The 18,953-nt window shown below is 37.4% G+C and overlaps 1 protein-coding gene across 5 annotated transcripts in view; it reads left to right on the forward strand.

Moving 5' to 3' along the window:
- znf521 (zinc finger protein 521) overlaps positions 1–18,953 on the forward strand; it is a 327,852-nt gene that overhangs the window by 1,977 nt on the left and 306,922 nt on the right. The gene's annotated exons all lie outside the window — the stretch shown is intronic.

Raw genomic sequence — 18,953 nt, forward strand, 5'->3', positions numbered from 1 at the left:
TGACTTGGCTCACTGGGAAAGAGAGAGAGAGAAAGGAAAAGGGAAGGAGGGGACACAAGGAAGGAAAGAAAGCTCAGTTTCTGGCTTGCCCAATCTCTCTCTCTCCCCCAAAAAACCCTGTCCCGTGTAGCCTTCTCTTTGGATCCAACTGAGAGATGAGACATAACGGCCCTCGCTGTGGCTTTATTTTTTCCTGCCTTGCCGGAGTTGAGCGTGCAACTTTTGGCAAGCTTTTTTCTTTCTTTCTTTCTTCCCGACCAAAGCTTGATTTGAGCTGGAGGAGGAAGTTTTTTCCCCCCTCCTTAAAAAAAAAAGAAGCCCAAACCCAACCAACCAACCCACAAACAAACCCGGAGTGGGCGGGATTTGCTGGGATGTGGAGGAGAAAGGCAGAGCTGAAGGGATTATTGATCTGGAGGCTGTAGTTTCCTGGAGCTGGAGCGGTGTGGGTTGCTGTTGAGTTTTTTTTTCCGGGTGGTATGGCCAATGTTCCAGAAGCATTCTCTCCTGACGTTTCGCCCACATCCATGGCAGGCATACTCAGAGGTTGTGAGGTCTGTTGGAAAACTATGTAAGTGGGGTCTATATATCTGTGGAATAATGTCCAGGGTGGGAGAAAGAACTCTTGTTGGTTTGAATGTTGCAGTTGGCCAGCTTGATTAGCACTGAGTAGCCTTGCATTTTCAAAGCCTGGCTATTTCCTGCCTGGGGGAACCCTTTGTTGTGAAGTGTTGTTTGTTTCTTGTCTGGAATTCCTCAGACTTTCAAACTGCAAGGCTATCAAGAAAGGAGGAAACCATGAAAAGGAGCAAAATCTGGCTATCAGTATTAGAAAACTCTAAAATCAGGACAGTAAATAAAGAGCAACACTTAAAAAAAAGAAGGAATTCCAGACAGGAAACAATCAGGACCAGCTAACACCTTCCAACAAAGGATTCCGTCAAGCAGGAAGCAGCCAGGCTTTGAAGCTGCAAAACTATTCAATGCTAATCAAGCTGGCCAATTGCAACATTCACACTTGCCTCAAACTGACATTAGTTCTTTCTCCCACCCTGGACATGATTCCACAGATCTATAAACCCCACTTGCCTAGTTTCCAACAGACCTCATAATCTCTGTGGATGCCTGCCATGGATGTGGGTTAAACATCAGGAGAGAATGCTTCCGGAACATGGCCATACAGCCCGGAAAACTCACAGCAACCCAGTGATTCCAGCCATGAAAGCCTTCAACAACACACTGGAGTGGTGTGCTGGAATGTGCGTTTGTATGTGTGTGTGTGTTTTTTAAGGGGAGGGAGAGATCACGTGGACTCCCTCTCTTTTTCTTTGCCTTCCCCCTTATTTTTGGAGATGGGGAAGAAATAAGAGAGGAGTGCACGCTGGGGTGATATTGGAGAGCCCTTGGGGAGGTGCAGGGTGCTAGGAAGGGAAAGGCAGAAAGGGAGAAAAGGTGCAGGCGTCTGTGGACACATATTATATATATACACACACACATAGACGAAGCAATCCTAAGGAGGAAAGAGCAAAGGCCCTGAAGGAGGGAGGACAAAGGGCGGCTTGTGAGAACGTGGCAGGCCACAGGAATGTCCTGGAGAGGTTTTGCGCTGGCTGCCTCCTGCTTTCTTGGCCCCCTGGTCCTGGCATGCTGGCCTCCCGTAGTTGCCCTTCTGCACTCCATTGAGGACACTCACCATCCTTGGAAGGGACACACCATCCCTGGGTCTTTAGACTCCCCTCTCTGATGCTATTCTGTTGATACTCAATCCGATACTTCCTTCCACCCCCCTCTCCATCTCTTTCCTACTCATCACTGTTGCTGCCATCCTCATCCAGTTAGTATTGATCCCTTCACAGATCAACAGGCATTTGATCTACACTATACTACCATCATAGGGCCTCCTGCCATATGCCTCGTTCTTCTCAGCACATGGTTTGTAGTTTTTGCCTGTCCCTTTACTGCAAAATACCACCTACTCTGTTTCTGCTTGTGAGCTTAATATCAACACACTCAATTATATAAAGCAGAGCTAGATTTTTGTCCCGGGGCAGCTAATGTGTCACATTGGGGTGAGGAGAGATATTGTCTGAAGTTTTGGAAAGTTGGCCTGTGAATACAAGACCCTTGAAAAAGTTGGGTGCACTGACTGAGTTAAGGTTTGGCTCACATGAAAATAGTAGGCCTGAGTTCATGTGGGGATATGAGCCGGGTTTTGTGTTGGTGAGGTCAACCTATTTTCGATATTTAGATCATTGTGGTAATGATTTGTTTGGCTGCAGTAAAAAGAAAATCCAAAAGTTACCTATTGGGGACCTTCTATTGACTTTAATGCTCTTTTTAATCTGTTCTTCCAATCTTTCCATCAGTATATGTCAAATGGGGTGCCTTGCATTCAGTTTCAACCGTACATAATTTTTGGTTGACTGAAGCTTAACACTTCAGTGATGCTGTAGTTTGACAGCTTGTAAGGAACAATTTTGATGTTCTTCCACTACCTTTTAAAAGACTCACAATCAAAGCTCTGTTGGTTGTGCATATGTTTCTATGTTGATAGCTTCCCAAAGAGGATGAATTTATATGAATGGCTAATATGTCAAACCATCAATTGGTTGTATTTATTGGACTATGGTAATAGAAGTTGAGCAAACACCCCCTTCCAATTATTACAGTTGTGCCTCTTTAGTAAACTGAATTAACAAGTACATGATCCAACATTGTAGTTTTGGACAAATTATATTTTATTCTCTGATTTCCTTCTCTTGGGAACAAAATGTTTATTTTTTTGAAGGTTTAATGTAAAAAAATTATAAATATGTATAATTTTGTTCTGAATGGTCATAAAAAAGAGTATTTGGTGATCATCAGCAACCCGGGTTGAGAGATATAATCTAATGTCAAAAGAACTGCAATTGGCAGCTAAGTACTGACCTAAACAAACAGTGGCTTATTGAAATGCATAGCTTACACATTCCAATACATTATTCTGTTCATTATCTCCTTTAATCAAAATGCATGCTAATACCTATCTGATGGATGCAATATTTAGATGATTGCTGCTTAGAGTAATATTTTTCTAGCTCCCATGTTCAGTGCAGCTATATTTTTAAAATCTTTTTAAATAAGGCCTTTTTACTGTTTTACAGATTTTGACATATAGAGATATTTGGGAAGTTTCATTATTGTACTTTCAGGATTCTAAATATGTTATACAAGTCACACATGTATTTTGTGTTAAGAAACAGCAGTATTCAGCAGAATTGTAAATACTTGGTATAGTTTAATAAGGTCAGTGAAATGTTTATCCGCCAGCCTCCTCACTGTGGCTGCTTAAACCAGGTTCAATTTCTTTTAATGGGATGTGATTTTGAACAAGTCTGTTTAAGACGGTGGCCTTAAATGCTTTACTTTCTCAGAAATGATTAATGGTCAGAGTGCTTAGAAATAAGCAGAGGTGTTGGTTGAGAGTACAGTTAACAAACTTTATAATGAAAGATATATTGTAAAAAAATACCTAGATTTTTGACTGTGAATCAACAAGAACTGCTAAGCAGCAAAGAAAAATATTGCCAGCCAGTTTAGGAGTGGGCTGTTAGTCTGCTTTATTCAAGTTACTTAATTTAGGTGCAGGATCTGATTATTTTGGGGTAAATGTCTTGAGAGTTATGTCAGCATATTGAACTAGGCATGACCCTTTGATGGCATACAAGATTTCAAAGGAATTTAATTTCTGATATGATTGGCACATTGAAAGTTGCTTTCCAGTGCAGTGGTGACTCTGGGCAGATAAATACATTAACAAAATCGGAGTTTTGCTACAATATTAGGTGTGTTGTAGTAAAGTTCATTAGCAGTTGCAGGGTCTAAGGAGCTATTATTTTGATTGAGCTTTTTCTCAAAACCTAGCTGCTCTGTTTTTCTTTCCCTGGTTGGAATAAGATAGCTGTTAAACTTGGTTTAATTTTCTTGATAGAGATATAGAGATTTCAACACCTATGTAATTTATTGCATACTGAAATATCAGCCAGTAAGTTATTTTTTTTCATTTAGAAGTGGTGGCCTTAGCGTATATGATGCAAGTATGCTAATGAGTTGTGACAGCATATATCCAGGTGGAACAGTATTTATCAATCAAGAATGATGAAAGTATGTTATTTATCCGACCGTTTAAAGGCCTACATCTACAGGTTGCTTTTGGAAACACTAAGAAGGAATGGCATGAGATTTGACAACCCTGACTTGTGTTTCTTTCCCTCCCATTCCCCCCCAATTTATTCCATACCTTCAAGGAAAGAAATAATACAATGTGCATTTTTTTCTAGTGAAAAACTAATATTACATATCACAATTTATTATATTGCTGCCAAATGTAAAAATAACAAGAATAAACAGAACTTCTATTTGTACAGTTAGTACATTAAGAATACATAAAGGACAAGACAGGCCTTTATTCATATATCTGATCCTTGCCAGATTTTCCTAATTGATGGACCTAATGGAAGATAAAGAGTTCCCATTTATAATGTTGCCATTGGGAAAAGGTGATTTTCCCCTGAAATTTGGAACATTCTAAGACCTCTGTTGCTGACCTATTTTTCTTGCTTTCTTATGTAAAATTTAATCATGGTTTTGTTTTTAAATAAAAATATTTTTAATTGTACATTGAATTCTAGTCCTCTTACTGATTTGAGGAAAGATACACGATCACAGTATTAATATACTAGTACAAGTTTGGTTACCAGCTCTAAAATGTAGTTGCTCCATTTATTTGTGTGGAACTTCTCAGGAAGAATCATTCCCAGATAAATGTGTTTGTGGTGAAAATGTAAATATATTTAGAAATTGGCCTTTCTAAGCCAAAATAAAGCACAATCTGATATGTCTGGTGATTATGTGATATGCCACTAGTGGGGGAAAAATAGTGCAAATTTGGAATATTAAATTGGCTAGAATCTAGAACGTTGACACAACCCCACAAATTTAAGAACGTGAAACTTTAATATTTCTATTACTTTAATATTTTCCCAGTGGCCTACGTTTCAGTGTGTTGATATGCAGATACATTTCTGGTAGTAAGATTTACATTTATTGATTGTATAGCTCTTTATAAAGAAGGCAACGTGGTTAATCAGGAATGATGGATACAGTTATATGCAAAAATTGAAAATGCTACATAGGTTATAAATTGCTTTAAATATTACCTTCTAAGAGGATTCAGCCATGTGTAACATTAAAAATGCTTGGAAACATGGAAAAACATGTTTCTTATTCATATTGAGATGTACATATCTTTCTGCCACATTCCAGAGAACCAAAATATGTTTTTGCAAATAATAGCACAGATGTTGGTGCAATATTGTTCAGAACTCCAATTTAGCAGCAGCATGTCACAAAATAATTGGCATTCAAAATATTACATACCTCGCTTTCATCATCTTGAATTTTTTTACACTTTGAACCTTTACATGGACTAGATATTAAACATCACTATATTTCTTGACATAATGGAACTTAAGAAATTTCATAGACAAAATTGTAATTATAGTTGGTAGTATCTCTGCAACCTGTTTTCTTCCCTGAACCAGTTTTGTTATTCCAAAGGATGTTCTTTCCCTGAGTTACCATATTGGTATCATATTATTGAAAGAATGGGAAATGGATATTTGCACAATTTGTCTTGGCCTGTAGACTACTAACATCTGTTTTGAAAAATATTGCTGCTGCTTTCATGATGTAGCCAAGATAGTGCATAGCTAAAAGCATACAAAATTACACTGCAAATTGTTAGAAACTTATATTCTTACAATGCAGACATTGTCAGTTTTCAGCCTTTCTCTGCTAATATATAACCATGTGCAAGTGAACCTGTCTTAGCATAGTAGATAAATTGTATTAGTGTAAATGATAAGATTTTCTCCTTCTTCCTATGATATGTCATAACAGCAGCAGTCCAAGGGCTCTTGTAGCTGTGCCAATGGGTTGCAAAGCCAATGGGATAGCGGGATCTATATATCACATTCTGGCTTATTGAAATGTATCATCTTGTAGTGCATTTCAACCTTTTTGAAGCAGAAATCCATACAAATATTTGGGATCCACATTTTAACCTATAGATTTGCATAGTTGTAGTGGTGATTGTATACCTTGGGATCAGGTGATGACCTGTAGTACAGCCATGGGCAAAGGTTTGGCCCTCCAGGTGTTTTGCATTTCAACTTCCACAGTTCCTAATAGGCCATTAAGAATTGTGGGAGTTGAAATTCAAAGCACCTGGAGAGCCAAAGTTTGCCTATACCTGCTGTGGTAAGTTCATCCAGTTGAAGCAAAATGACACGAGATTTGCCAGTATATCTGGTTTGGTGATACTTAAAATGTTCAGTAGTTTCCTGTCCTCTTGTTTTCCTGTAACCTATTCTCAGCCATTTACTATTTGACCATGAACTGTTCTGCCATATTTGAAGGTTGTAATGATTGCTCCTATAGTGGTCCTGTGTTGTTATCCATGGAATGACTTCTTAGGTTGCTACAATGTGAGTTTTAAACTGCATGAGCCACCAGGCATTGTTTCATCCTGAGTTCTAGTTTGCCTTTTTAATGGTTAGAATTAGTGATTTCCCTTTGTTTTTTCTAGAGGACAAATGATAGTCTTTAACGCATCCTCACCTGACACCATCTTTATATAGTTTCTTGTTAGAATATGTGAAGAACTGTACATAGTTACAATCTGAATTTTCCATAAAGCCAAGATAATAGCCATATCATAATTAAGATTGGTCTGAATTTTGCCGAATTTGTCTGTACTTAGATACATATGTAGTATATAAAAGAAATATTTGCAAAAGCTGGTCTACCATTCCTTGATGCCCCCCCCCCCCCGCAGTATTTCTTAAGTTGGAAGCTTTAAGTTTTACATTGTGAAATTACATTTCTTTATTATAAAAAGCATGCAGTATTCAAATTCATGAAATTTGTAATAATGCTTGATGCTTTGACAACTAAGTAAAGCTATCAATACTATTGTAACAATTACTGTAAATGAGAAAATAATGTCAGTTTTGGCTATACTTTGATATTTCATGTTTTCCTGTTGTAAATAACATATTTCTACATTTAAAATAATGTTATTTTTAAGTCAAGATTGCTTCATAACCGTGGTATGTTGGTACAAATCTCAGCTTGATGTATTTTCCCCTATGTAGTTGGAATTTTTTGTTGTCCCCCCGTTGTTTTGTCAAAGGTCAACATGAGTCCCATTGGGAGGAAAATGTGGTCTTGTGTTTCATTTTTTGCCTTGGGGTCTACATGCAGCTTAGCAAGAATTATGTATGCCTTATTTGTTCGTGTTTTGTTCTGATCGTGTGCATGTCTGGCGTTTAAATGTATTTAGCAATATTGTCACTACAAAGAGCTGAAATTCAAAGACAGTAATTTTAACTTCCCTTCCCTATCAAAATAAAACAATGGAAGAGAAGTTTCAGGAATGGTTTAGACCAATGAGAAATATTTTATATGCGTGAAAGGAGATGCGCATTTTAGAAAATCTAGTACAGTGCGATCTTTTTTTTAAGTCCCTCTAATTTTAGGCAAGTTGGGTTCTTAGCATGCATCACAATTCACCTCAAGTGTGAGTAATTATGCTAGTTTAGTAATTATTGGAGATGAAAGAAACTCTGTAAGATGTGAATCCTTCTAAACTTCAGTAGCATTACTTTCAGCCAAAATAATGATCAAGCAACAGCTAGCCACGTGCCTGGGGAATTATGTTGGATGGGGGACTGGAACTGATGTTGAGGGTGCCTTTATTACTTTATAATTTATATTTCCATTCAGTCTTCCTACCTTTTCAGGGAAATGAATGATGCTTCATGTTTTGATATGCGAGACTGGCAGTTTGAGTAGATGCAGAAAATCCAGTTTGTGTAGTAAAAAGTATAATTAATAAGTTAGTCTACTATACCTTAACAACACGCCAAAATCTATTACCCAAAGCAAGCTGTAACTAATAACTGGGTAGCTCGTCATTTGAATGCATGCTAGTGTATCTGTTCTCTCCATCCCAGCTTTAAAAGGTATGAAGTATATACTTTTCCTCCATTGGTAGAAAATACAGGACCAGTTTAACATAAAATTAAGTGCAGTTGCATAGAATTACATAAATAAGACGGTGATTTTTAATAGATCAGAGATTTTATCTATCTACTCTAACTTTTTCTGTAATGCCTTCTATTTTTTATGTCTTATTTGAAAAAGTGGAAAAGTGGCTCAACTCACTCACAAGTTGAGTACCTCTTCCCAAATGCGACTCAAAATGTTCCATATTTATTTTTCAGATTTTGGAATACTTGGGACCCTAATCTAAACACTAAATTCATTTATATTTCATATACATCTTATAGACATGTTTTGGAGGTAATTTTATACACAATATTTTAAATAATTTTGTTCATGAAACAAAGTTTGTGTACATTGACTGGAAGGCAAGGATAAGGATGCCTTCAATTTGGCCACTGATGTGTACAGTTTTGTAATATTTTGGAATTCAGAATTCCAGATAAAGGATGCGTAGTCTGTACCTGATTCTTTTGAGTGCAGTTGCTAGAAAATAAATTCAGCTCTTTGTGCATGTAAAACATGTACTGTATTGCTAAGCTATTCCTAACTAACAATAATGATAATACAAATAAAAAACATTGAATATAATTATCACTTTATGCCGCTAGATTAGGAGAAGGAGAGGCTTTCTGTTTGAAGAAGAAATGTCTGATATGCTTCTTACTTTCCTCACTACTTTTGATCATTCTGTATAGGTTTGATTTTAAAAACAAGGACATGCTGTAGTGGAAATAATACATACTTCATGGTATATCTGAAACACATGAAACTACTTTTATTAACTTACTTTAAGTTGGTTGGACAGATTTACCCATCTTTTAAAACCCTGCCGAATTGAATATTGATAGCAGTAAAATAAATAAGGCCGTAGAGCTTCACCAAATACATAAATGTTTTGCTAGCATAAAGAGTTTCTAAGCATGCCATTTTAAGTGTGCATGTTATTTTTGAAGCCATCCCTGTCATTCCACCTGATTTTTCTAGCATGCCTTCTTGTATTTTTAAAAATATTGTATAGCGGTAGTCATTTTTTCCAGGGTACAACATCATTCCAATTCATTAATAAATACACAAATGTCTATTAATATGGCTTTATCTAAGAATTCTGAAAACCTTCTAATACTCAGCATTAAAAATCCCAGGAAATAATTATTAGGATGTTGATACGGCCACGTATTTTTGATCATTCAAATCCCTGAATCAAGCAGTAGTGGTAGAACAAGGGTGCTCTCACAGATCAGCAATTCTATCACATAACATGTCACAGCAAGCAGCATCTATGTTTGTTAATTTTAAGGTTTTTGAGGTTTTTGCTCCTCAGTTGATGGAGTGGGGATTATGGAAAGCTCTTAATTCATAGATTGGAAATCTGTGGTGTGCTAGATGTTGTTGGATTTCCAATCCCCACAGGTCTAGCCAGCATGACCCATACTTAAGGATATTATGAGATATAGTTATGGCAGGCATGGGCAAACTTGGGCCCTCCAGGTGTTTTGGACTTCAATGCCCACAATTCCTAACAGCTGATGGGCTGTTAGGAATTGTGGGTGTTGAAGTCCAAAACACCTGGAGGGCCCAAGTTTGCCCATGCCTGAGTTATAACTTCTGATGAGTCGCTTTCCCCACTCATGCCTTAGTTGGCATTAATTAGGTTATCAATGACCTTGTTGGTCATGGTTTGGTGTCAGAACTTAACAAGTTTCAGACCTTAATGTTAACATGTTTGGAAGGGTGTTGTTAAAAAGTCCTTTACTCTGAATTACAACCAAAGAGTAATTTTAGTGGTGGCACTTACATAATTAGTCTTTTTAGAGAAAGACCTCAGAAACATCCCTTTTCTGTAGTAGCTTAATTTCAAGCTAAGGCCTTTTTATATTTGGTTAGTATTAGATTTCTATCTCAGTGGCTGGTACACAGCAGGGAAGGCATCTCTTTCAAATCAAATCCATACCTGAGGATTTTCTTTTTATGATCAAGGCCTTATAGCAATTGGCAAGTTGAACATCATCCCGGTGAGCAATAACTTATGCAGCAACTGGATAACTCAGCTTTATACCTATGGATCCTTTGGTAAGGTTTCGTAGGCTACTACATGGCATATTTTTGTGTATGTTCATGTAATCAAGGCTAGGATCAGTTGTGAGAGTAAAGAAGTAACTTTACCCCTTAAGCAAATGGTTCCTTTCCATTTGCCTATTGATACAACACCTATTATATGACCAGTGGAGCTCTAAACTTTCTATGAGCAGCTCCACACTTCCCATGAGCCTGGACAGCCGCTGACTGGTCCACAGAGTGCAATATAAAACTCTCAGATGAATATACCTTCTACGCCAAATCCAGATTCTGATGGTTTTCAAACCGTTTATCCCACTTAGATATGGTTGTAGGGTTTTCTGTTTTCTTTCTGTGCCACAGGCTCTCAACACAAATACGTACAGAAATATTTTTATATTGTTATTATCATCACAGTTTACTCTTTCTTTGATTTGCTGTATCATTTGACATTTCTTATTTTATTGGCACCCATCTTGATGTGGGGGCATTCTTTCCTTTTCCTATTTTTCTCTGAGATTTAAAACAAGCTTTGTTAAACACACCTGTCTGAAAAATCGAGTAATTTAGTAATGAAATGACTGCATTTGTCAACAATGTTTCAAATCGGTTAAAATTTGCTACTGTGACAATAATTGGCTCCCCGGTTCTATTTCCTGCACAATTCTGGCCACATCTGTATAAGGACAATAGGGTTGTAAAGTTTTTCTAGCTGTAACGTCATTTTTTAAAAAAGAGTTTATATTTCTGAAACTTAGACCGGTTGTGATTAAGAAAGATCGGAATATGTTAAGGTTAACATAACCTGCTAGGAGGAGACTGTAGAATAAAGTGAAGATCTCAGTAATAAGACAATAGAAAAGTAGATTAACAGAAGTAACTTAATGGAATCATTTTTTTGTGCAAAAAGATGGTCCACAAAACATTAAATATTTATGTTAGGATATGTTTGCGGAAGCAGAATTACCAACTGAGACCTACCGTAATACAACAAGCTTATATGTTTGGAATAGGCAAATATATAAACATAATATGAAACATAATTCCTTCTTTTTGACATATATGACTTTCAATGGCAGCAAGAAAAGTAATATTCTAAAAGCTAACTTATGAATTTAATTGCTGCAATGCATTATTGTTAGAGCTGCCATAGAAAATTTTCTGAAACCTGCAGTTTATTCAGGATACTGTCAAAATATTAGTATTTGGGACTCCTTTTAGGATATGTGTAAAGCAACTTGTAAAATATCCACTAGGCCTGTGTGATCAGTGAAAAAAAAGTTTCAATACTCATTACAAAATTAGAGAGCACCAGCAAGTTGATTCTGAAATATTTCTAGAACATTGTAAGTGTCTGTTTTGTTACTGTAATTATTTGTTACTATTTTTTTGGGGGGACTTCCAGGGCCCCTTTCTCCCTCATTTTTAGAGCTATTGGGGTGAAACTTGCTACAATGGTAGAGCATATTTACCACTGCCCCCCCCCAAAAAGTTTCAGAACATTTCACTCATCTATTGATTTTGGGTAATTTTTAAAGTTTTTATGAAATCCTTTAAAAACAAAAATTGCAAGAGCTATGCCCTTGAATTTCTCTACAATAACATCACATAACTAGGGCATAATTCCCCCCAAGTTTCAGAAAGAATAGCACATCTCTTGATATTTGGGGAAAATTTTAATCTCTGTGAAAAAAAAATCTTTAAAGCTACTGTGGTTGGGTTGGGGTGGGGTGGGAGTCACACTTGGAGAGCAAGACACATTTTCCACTACAAGTGAACCCATCAAGTGTCGGAATGTTTGGGTCATCTATAGATTTTTAAGAAATGAACAAGAAAAGAATTGTACCTGCCTCGAGACAACTTGTTGTGTGGGTTGTGGCAACCAATGCACACAAAATGAGCTCGATGTGAATGCGGTGGACACCTGCCACTGTTTTTTCTCCAGGTAATCAGAAGTCTACCCAGAAGAAAGTAAATACAGTAGAGTCTCACTTATGCAAGCCTCACTTATCCAAGCCTCTGGATAATCCAAGCCATTTTTGTAGTCAATGTTTTCAATATATCGTGATATTTTGGTGCTAAATTCGTAAATACGGTATATACAACATAACATTACTGTGTATTGAACTACTTTTTCTGTCAAATTTGTTGTATAACATGAAGTTTTGGTGTTTAATTTGTAAAATCATAACCTAATTTGATGTTTAATAGGCTTTTCCTTAGTCCCTCCTTATTATCCAAGATATTCGCTTATCCAAGCTTCTGTCGGCCCGTTTAGCTTGGATAAGTGAGACTCTACTGTAGTCTTCATGTCTAGTAGGCATTGATAACCTCTTCCATGAATCTGTCTCATCTCATTTTAATAAGAATTTCATATGTGCCTGCCCTACAGTAAGAACATTGCCTCCCAGTGCCTCTGGCATCTGAAGTGAAGCAGGTGGCAACTGGGATTACATTCTTTCAAGATGAAGCACCTGTCTTAGTCATACTTTCAGATTACTTTAGTGCTCACATTGATGTAGTTTCAGTACCTGGTAAGAAAATGTATCTATTTTTTCAGTCCTTATTAAATATCAATTAATTTAATTATGATTTGCCTCTCTTTTTTGCTCTCTGCTGAAATATAAATTTATGTTTGATTGAAATGCAAATATTTCTCTGTAATTGTATTTTATTTTTACTAGCTGGTCTACTGAAAAGAGGAATTGATGTATTAAAATATATACATCAAATATGTGTAAAAGGTTAATTCACCAATTAAAAGAAATCTGTTTTCTGGTCAGTTGTGTTATACTTCCAGTTTAAGTACATAGGTCAGCAAATAGACTGTGCAAACAGAGTGGTGTAGGAAATAGGCTTCTCTGTACCCATGAAGCAGAAAGAGGTTAGCATACTGAAAATGGTTGTAATGTAAATTATTCCTTGATACTTTTGCTGTATATTTGTCTGTGCAGTGTTTAGGGTCTTTGCAGGGTATGTTTTATACTTTTAGCTTTGAAAAGGTACATTGTTAGGTATTATTTTGTGATGTTTCCCCATTCTATGCTGTTCTCTGCTTCTAGGTTTTTCACAACCATGTTCATGTGTAAATTGGCTGATGTTGCATTAGTGGTTCAGGGAAGATATGATCCATACATTCAATTTATAGTCCAGATGTTGTACTATCTATTTACACTGGTTAATAATCATTCAATACCTGCTCGTATATGAATGTCTATCAAGTGGTAACTTCAGGAATAAGCAGGGGCCTGCACCAAGGGAAGGAACATGATAGATAGAGGTTTGAGGCAGCTTGGACAATCAGCTTGAAGGCTTCAGCTATTGCACCCCACCCCAGTGGTACTGGGCAGATTAATAACTCGCAAGATGAAGTGCTTTACAGATGTTATTTACAGATGTTATAATTATAATGTTATAATTATTGAGAACATGACACCAGTTAACCACAAGAAAGTCTGTACAGATATCCAATCCTGATATGTACAGGTGGCTCGACTTTAGAAACGTTTGTCATTTTAACCAATTTAACATCATGACTGTATACATTTATGGCCTACGTATAGGGACAGCATCAGTGTGTCACATTTTGGTCACTTTCAGACTTTGTTAAAGGAAGGTGTTCTGTGTTTTCGTCTTATCCCTTGCAAGTTTAAGTAATGGGACATTTCACTTTGTTTTGAAATTCTTACTCCCAAGAATGCATATTGCTGTACATATAAGTTAAGAACAAGATAGGTTCTGTAGATTTGTTTTAAGTTAGATTTGTAAGTCGGAACATATACATTTTAAGTGTCACTCCAGCCACACACACACACACACGATGTCTGAATGAAAAGTAATGCCTCCACCTTCGTAACTCCTCAACAGATGGTAGTACTGGTATGTGACAGGTACTGGCTTGTTTAGTAGACTCTCCTCTACAGTTCCAGTTGGCGGGAAGCCTTAGCATTGAATGGTTGTGTTGTTAAAGTGAGAAGTATGGAACCCTACGCAGACGGTTGGTCAGTGAGACTTAAGCAATGTGCAGTCATTGAATTCTTGACAGCAGAAAGTGTCACCCCAGAGGAGATTCATCAGAGAATGCAAGCTGTTTATGGTGATTGTGTTGATGTGAGTTCTGTGCATCGTTGGGCAAGTAAATTTAAAGATGTTGAGGTGGGAACATCTGACTTGTGCAACAAAGAGTTGGACGTCCTGTGACAGCAACCACACAGTTTCACAAACAAAAGGTTGACAGATTGATTCAGGATGATGGTCGTATCACTCAGAGAGAAATTTCAAGCATAATCGGCATTTCACAAGAATGTGTGGGTCACGTTATTGCTGTGCTTGGCTATCGGAAGATCTGTGCACAATGGGTACTGTGAGACGCTGGTTGCGGATACAGTGTCGACCTCTTCTGTGACGACTTCAGAAAACGTGTTCATCATTGGCAGAAATGTATCCAATTGTCTGGTGATTATGTGGAAAAGCAAATAGTGGTAGTTAAAGAGCACATTCTAAGGGTTATTTCTGTGTTTGAGTTATTAAAATACTTCCATCCAAACCCAAGTAGCGAAGGTGGAGGCATTACTTTTCATTCAACACTCATATATATATATATATATATATATATATATGTGTGTGTGTGTGTGTGTGTGTGTGTGTGTGTGTGTGTGAATACATACACACATACAAGCTTTTGATAGCATAGGGAAGGGTTAGCTGTCTATGGTGTTTTGCTGTCTGCCCATGTTCAGAAAATTTCACCTCACTTTCTGTGTCTCTGATAATTGGATTTTGACAAATTTGGCTTGTTGTGAAATCAAGGATTGGTACTAAAGCTTCAGTGGAGATACCTTTTCCCCATGGTAACTCTTTCAGGAGTGAATTTCCTTTCTGAGGGATAGATTTCTCTCACTTCCTTTTGTCTTACCTGCATTCTTAACTATGAGTCATTTGTAAGGTTGGATGTTCGTAACTCAGGAACTGACTGAATTTAGTTGTGCCTCCTGTCTGAGTAAAAATTGTGTGCTTTAGAAAAAGGGTTTTGTTTGGGCAAGTGGAGCAGACCTTTTCCCTTTGTGTGTCCTCCCCTGATAGCTATCACCTTCTAAAGTTACTTTCATTTAAAGCCTCCGTACTTCTTATTCACATGGTTTCTACTAAACGAGGGTGCTACCCAATTATTTCTTTGACGTCAAATGTACTTTATGTGGCCATATGAGAACTAAGGCCTGTAATAATTACTTTTTTAAAGATTAAAAAATACCAGCCATGTCTAGCCAGTAGGGCTAGCCATGCTTTCTGATGGATTCTGGGAGCTGCGATCCAAAAATAACTTTTCCAAGCTGTGTTTCAGAATAGGAAGATCGGTAGAGCTTCCTTGAATTTCTCTTTTTTTCAGCTCAGAGTATTCCTTGCCTAAGAAAACCCTGTGACATAAGATCACCATAAGTTAATAGGTGATCTGAAGGCAGATTGACACAAACATAGATTTGGAAGTGATTACAGTGCATGGTAAAGTTGTGAATTACACGCAGCATTATTGTGTGGGTACTTTCTTCCATGCAAATAGACTATGTCTTCATTTTCAAAAGGGGTTTCCTTGAATTAATCTGTTATACTTTCATCTTTTTAATATAGTGAGTCCTTGGTAGACACTGGGGTTTGATTCCTGGACCTATGTAGATAACAAAATCCATGCTCAAGTCTCATTATTTACAGTGGCATAGTAAAATAGAGTCCCTTGTACGAAATGGCAAAATTAAGGTTTGCATTTGAGATTTTTGAAAATATGTTAAAGCCTTGATGATTTTATCTGTGAGTACAGAATCCGTAGATCTGAGGGATGACCTGAATGTTTCTGTTGTATTTTTTTTCATGATCATATAAGATGTTGCATTGTTATACAGCATCTCTACTCTTGGGTTTAATCCTTTCAATTTCTGGGATCTTGTGGAAGAGGTCTCTTGCTCTTGTTTGTTGGCTTCTTCTCTTTGTCTCTGTGAACAATTGCATTCAGAATTCTCAGCCTATTTCTGTAGTCTTTTACATTGGCTTCTTGCATACTCCTAAATATTTGAAGAATTTCTTCAGTCATATAGTGAAGATTTTCTTATTGGATGCTAGAGATAATATCTTTTCCCATTCTTCTATGATAATATCCTTGTTTCCTTCCTTAATTCTTCTGGTACTCAGGCAATTAGGCATGAGATTGCAAATCTGCCCTTTATATGGTCTTTAAATTCTACATGGAGTGCACATTAGATCCCCAATTCAAATGCAAATATAAATTAGGATCCCCAGTTCACACATTCAATTGCATTGAACAAGTGGGTGAAAGGCCTAGCAATTTACACCTCTTTAGCTTGTTTAATTGTAATTATGGTTGCAAAGTTACATGTTTCCAAGTTGATATCTTAGATTGAAGTTTGAATGGGGGCTTCCTGTACTTGAATGGGAGGCTGCCAGTGAATATCAGGTGCTGTAGGTTATATTTCAGTGGAAGAACTGACAAAAACTACATCTGAGTATTCCTTGCAAGAAAACCCTACTGCATTCATGGGTTCATGATAAGTTTGACAGATTACTTGAAGTCTAGAAGACACACACATCATCACCAACTGATATGTGGATAGAATAGACAAAGGGGAACCCTGTCTGTCTCACCACTGTTCCTCATGAATTGTATAAGTCATGAGAATACATTATTGGGTGCTATACTTGAAAAGGCACTCAGCCCAATCAATGAGCTTCCTCAAGTGTAGGGCCAAAACAAGCAATGTGTAAATCTGACAGTGGCAGGGGTGGGTCATTGAAAACTTGCAAACCCCTCTTCATATTCACCGATTCCACAGAGGCTTGTAAGGTCTTTCATTATCACATATTCAACCCCTCCTGTTTTTGGTAGAGAAGCTGAATGATTAATCTCCTTACAGTGTTGTTATGTTTATTTATATCCCACTTTTTCACTACATATGGAGACTCAAAGCAGCTCACAATAAAAAGCATTACAATATACAAATATTAAAACAGTATCAAACCTCATTAGTATTAAAAACAATTCAGATTAAAACAATAAAAATCATATAAAATCACAGCAGCCCCATACTATCTTTAAAAACCTTCTTTAAAAGCCTGTTTGAATGAAAAAGTTTTAACCTGCCACCGAAAGGACAGCAGGGAGGTGGCCATTCTGGCTTCCCTAGGCATGGAGTTACAGTGTCAAGGGGCAGCCACCTAGAAGAAAGCCCCTATTTCTCATTCGCGCTAACCCAGCTTGAGATGGAGGTGGAACCGAGAGAAGGGCTTCTCCTGAAGATCTCAGGATCTGGGCAGGTACAAGGGGATGTGGACAGCCAAATAGCCTGGACCTGAATCGTCTAGGGCAGTGGTTCTCAACCCGGGGTCCCCAGATGTTTGTTTTTTACAACTCTCAGAAATCCCAGCCAGTTTACCAGCTATTAGGATTTCTGGGGGTTGAAGGCCAAAAACATCTGGGAACCTTAGGTTGAGAGCCACTGGTAGTGGGTTTTTTTTAGTTAGCTGGAAATTGTACTGCACATCTGATCTCCAAGTTCAAGTCATTAATATAAATCAGGCTGATATGTCTATCTGCATTTATTTATTTATTTGACTCTTGTTTGGGCGCTGCGTTTGGTGGTCCCTATGTATACTTGTCCACAGCTGCATGGTATCCGGTAGACTCCTGCAGAGGAGAGAGGATCCCTCTTGTCCTTCGCTGACCTTAGCATTTGTTGGATTTTCTTTGTGGGTCTGTAGATAGTTTGTAGGTTGTGCTTCTTCATCAGTTTGCCTATGCGGTCAGTGGTTCCCTTGATGTATGGTAAGAACACCTTTATTTACATTTATATTCATTTTATTGCTCAGTTGGTGGTCTTCGGGCTTTTCAACTTCTTGCCTTGAAATTAATTTTACATCTAAAGATATTTTCTCGCTGACTTTATTTACAGCTGGAAGAATGAATGTATACAGAAAGCATTTAAGTTCTGAGTTTTAGTTTTTACTTAATCTGCCTATCATCTTCAATTCAGGCAATGAATTCAATATGATCTAATAATGTGGTGTTTGTGGTTAATTCAACAAGCTAAAATATGTTTACTGAAATACTGTAATTTTATTGTAATCAGTCAATTAATTTGCAGTTACATTAAAAGCAAATCAGTTAGTTGCTTGAAATATTTTTAATTGGTTGTACCTCAAATGATAATCAACTTCAGCACATGTGGTTTAGTGGATGGAATATTTGGGCAGAATCCAGGGGCAGTTAGGTGTTTGAAACAGGGTGGATTTTGCTGGTGCCTATCAGCTTCCCTGCCTGAGCTGGCTAAGGTCTGGTATTTTGCACACTTGGAGAGCCTTAAAAATACTTAGCAGGTTTATCTTGTGGGAGCAGATAAGAATGTACATACTAGGGTCATTATCATACTGATAAGCGAGGACTGTTTAATCCAGGAAAGGCTTTGCTGCATATGGACAGAGTCAGATGACATTTCTCTCTTCATGGAGCAACCACACCTCTGCAGATACAGGATTCAAATTTAGGGGGTTTTTTTAGAGGAGTCCTCCTGGGAGGATAGAAAGCGTTTGGAATTGCTATTTTTTTGTTTCTTTGTTTATGGGATGCATCTCCCAGCTAGCATGGCTAAACTCTAGGATTGAGTCCTAGCACTCAGTTTTCTGTTTTGAAATGTAGTTCACTCTCTGAGATCTGCAAACCAATCTACTTCTGTTGAATTGTTAAGGAGTCTTACTCATTTGCTCTTCCATTTCTGTTTGTTCCATAT

The sequence above is a fragment of the Anolis carolinensis genome, chromosome 4 (assembly GCF_035594765.1).
Source record: "Anolis carolinensis isolate JA03-04 chromosome 4, rAnoCar3.1.pri, whole genome shotgun sequence".
Classification (NCBI taxonomy): Eukaryota; Metazoa; Chordata; class Lepidosauria; order Squamata; family Dactyloidae; genus Anolis; species Anolis carolinensis.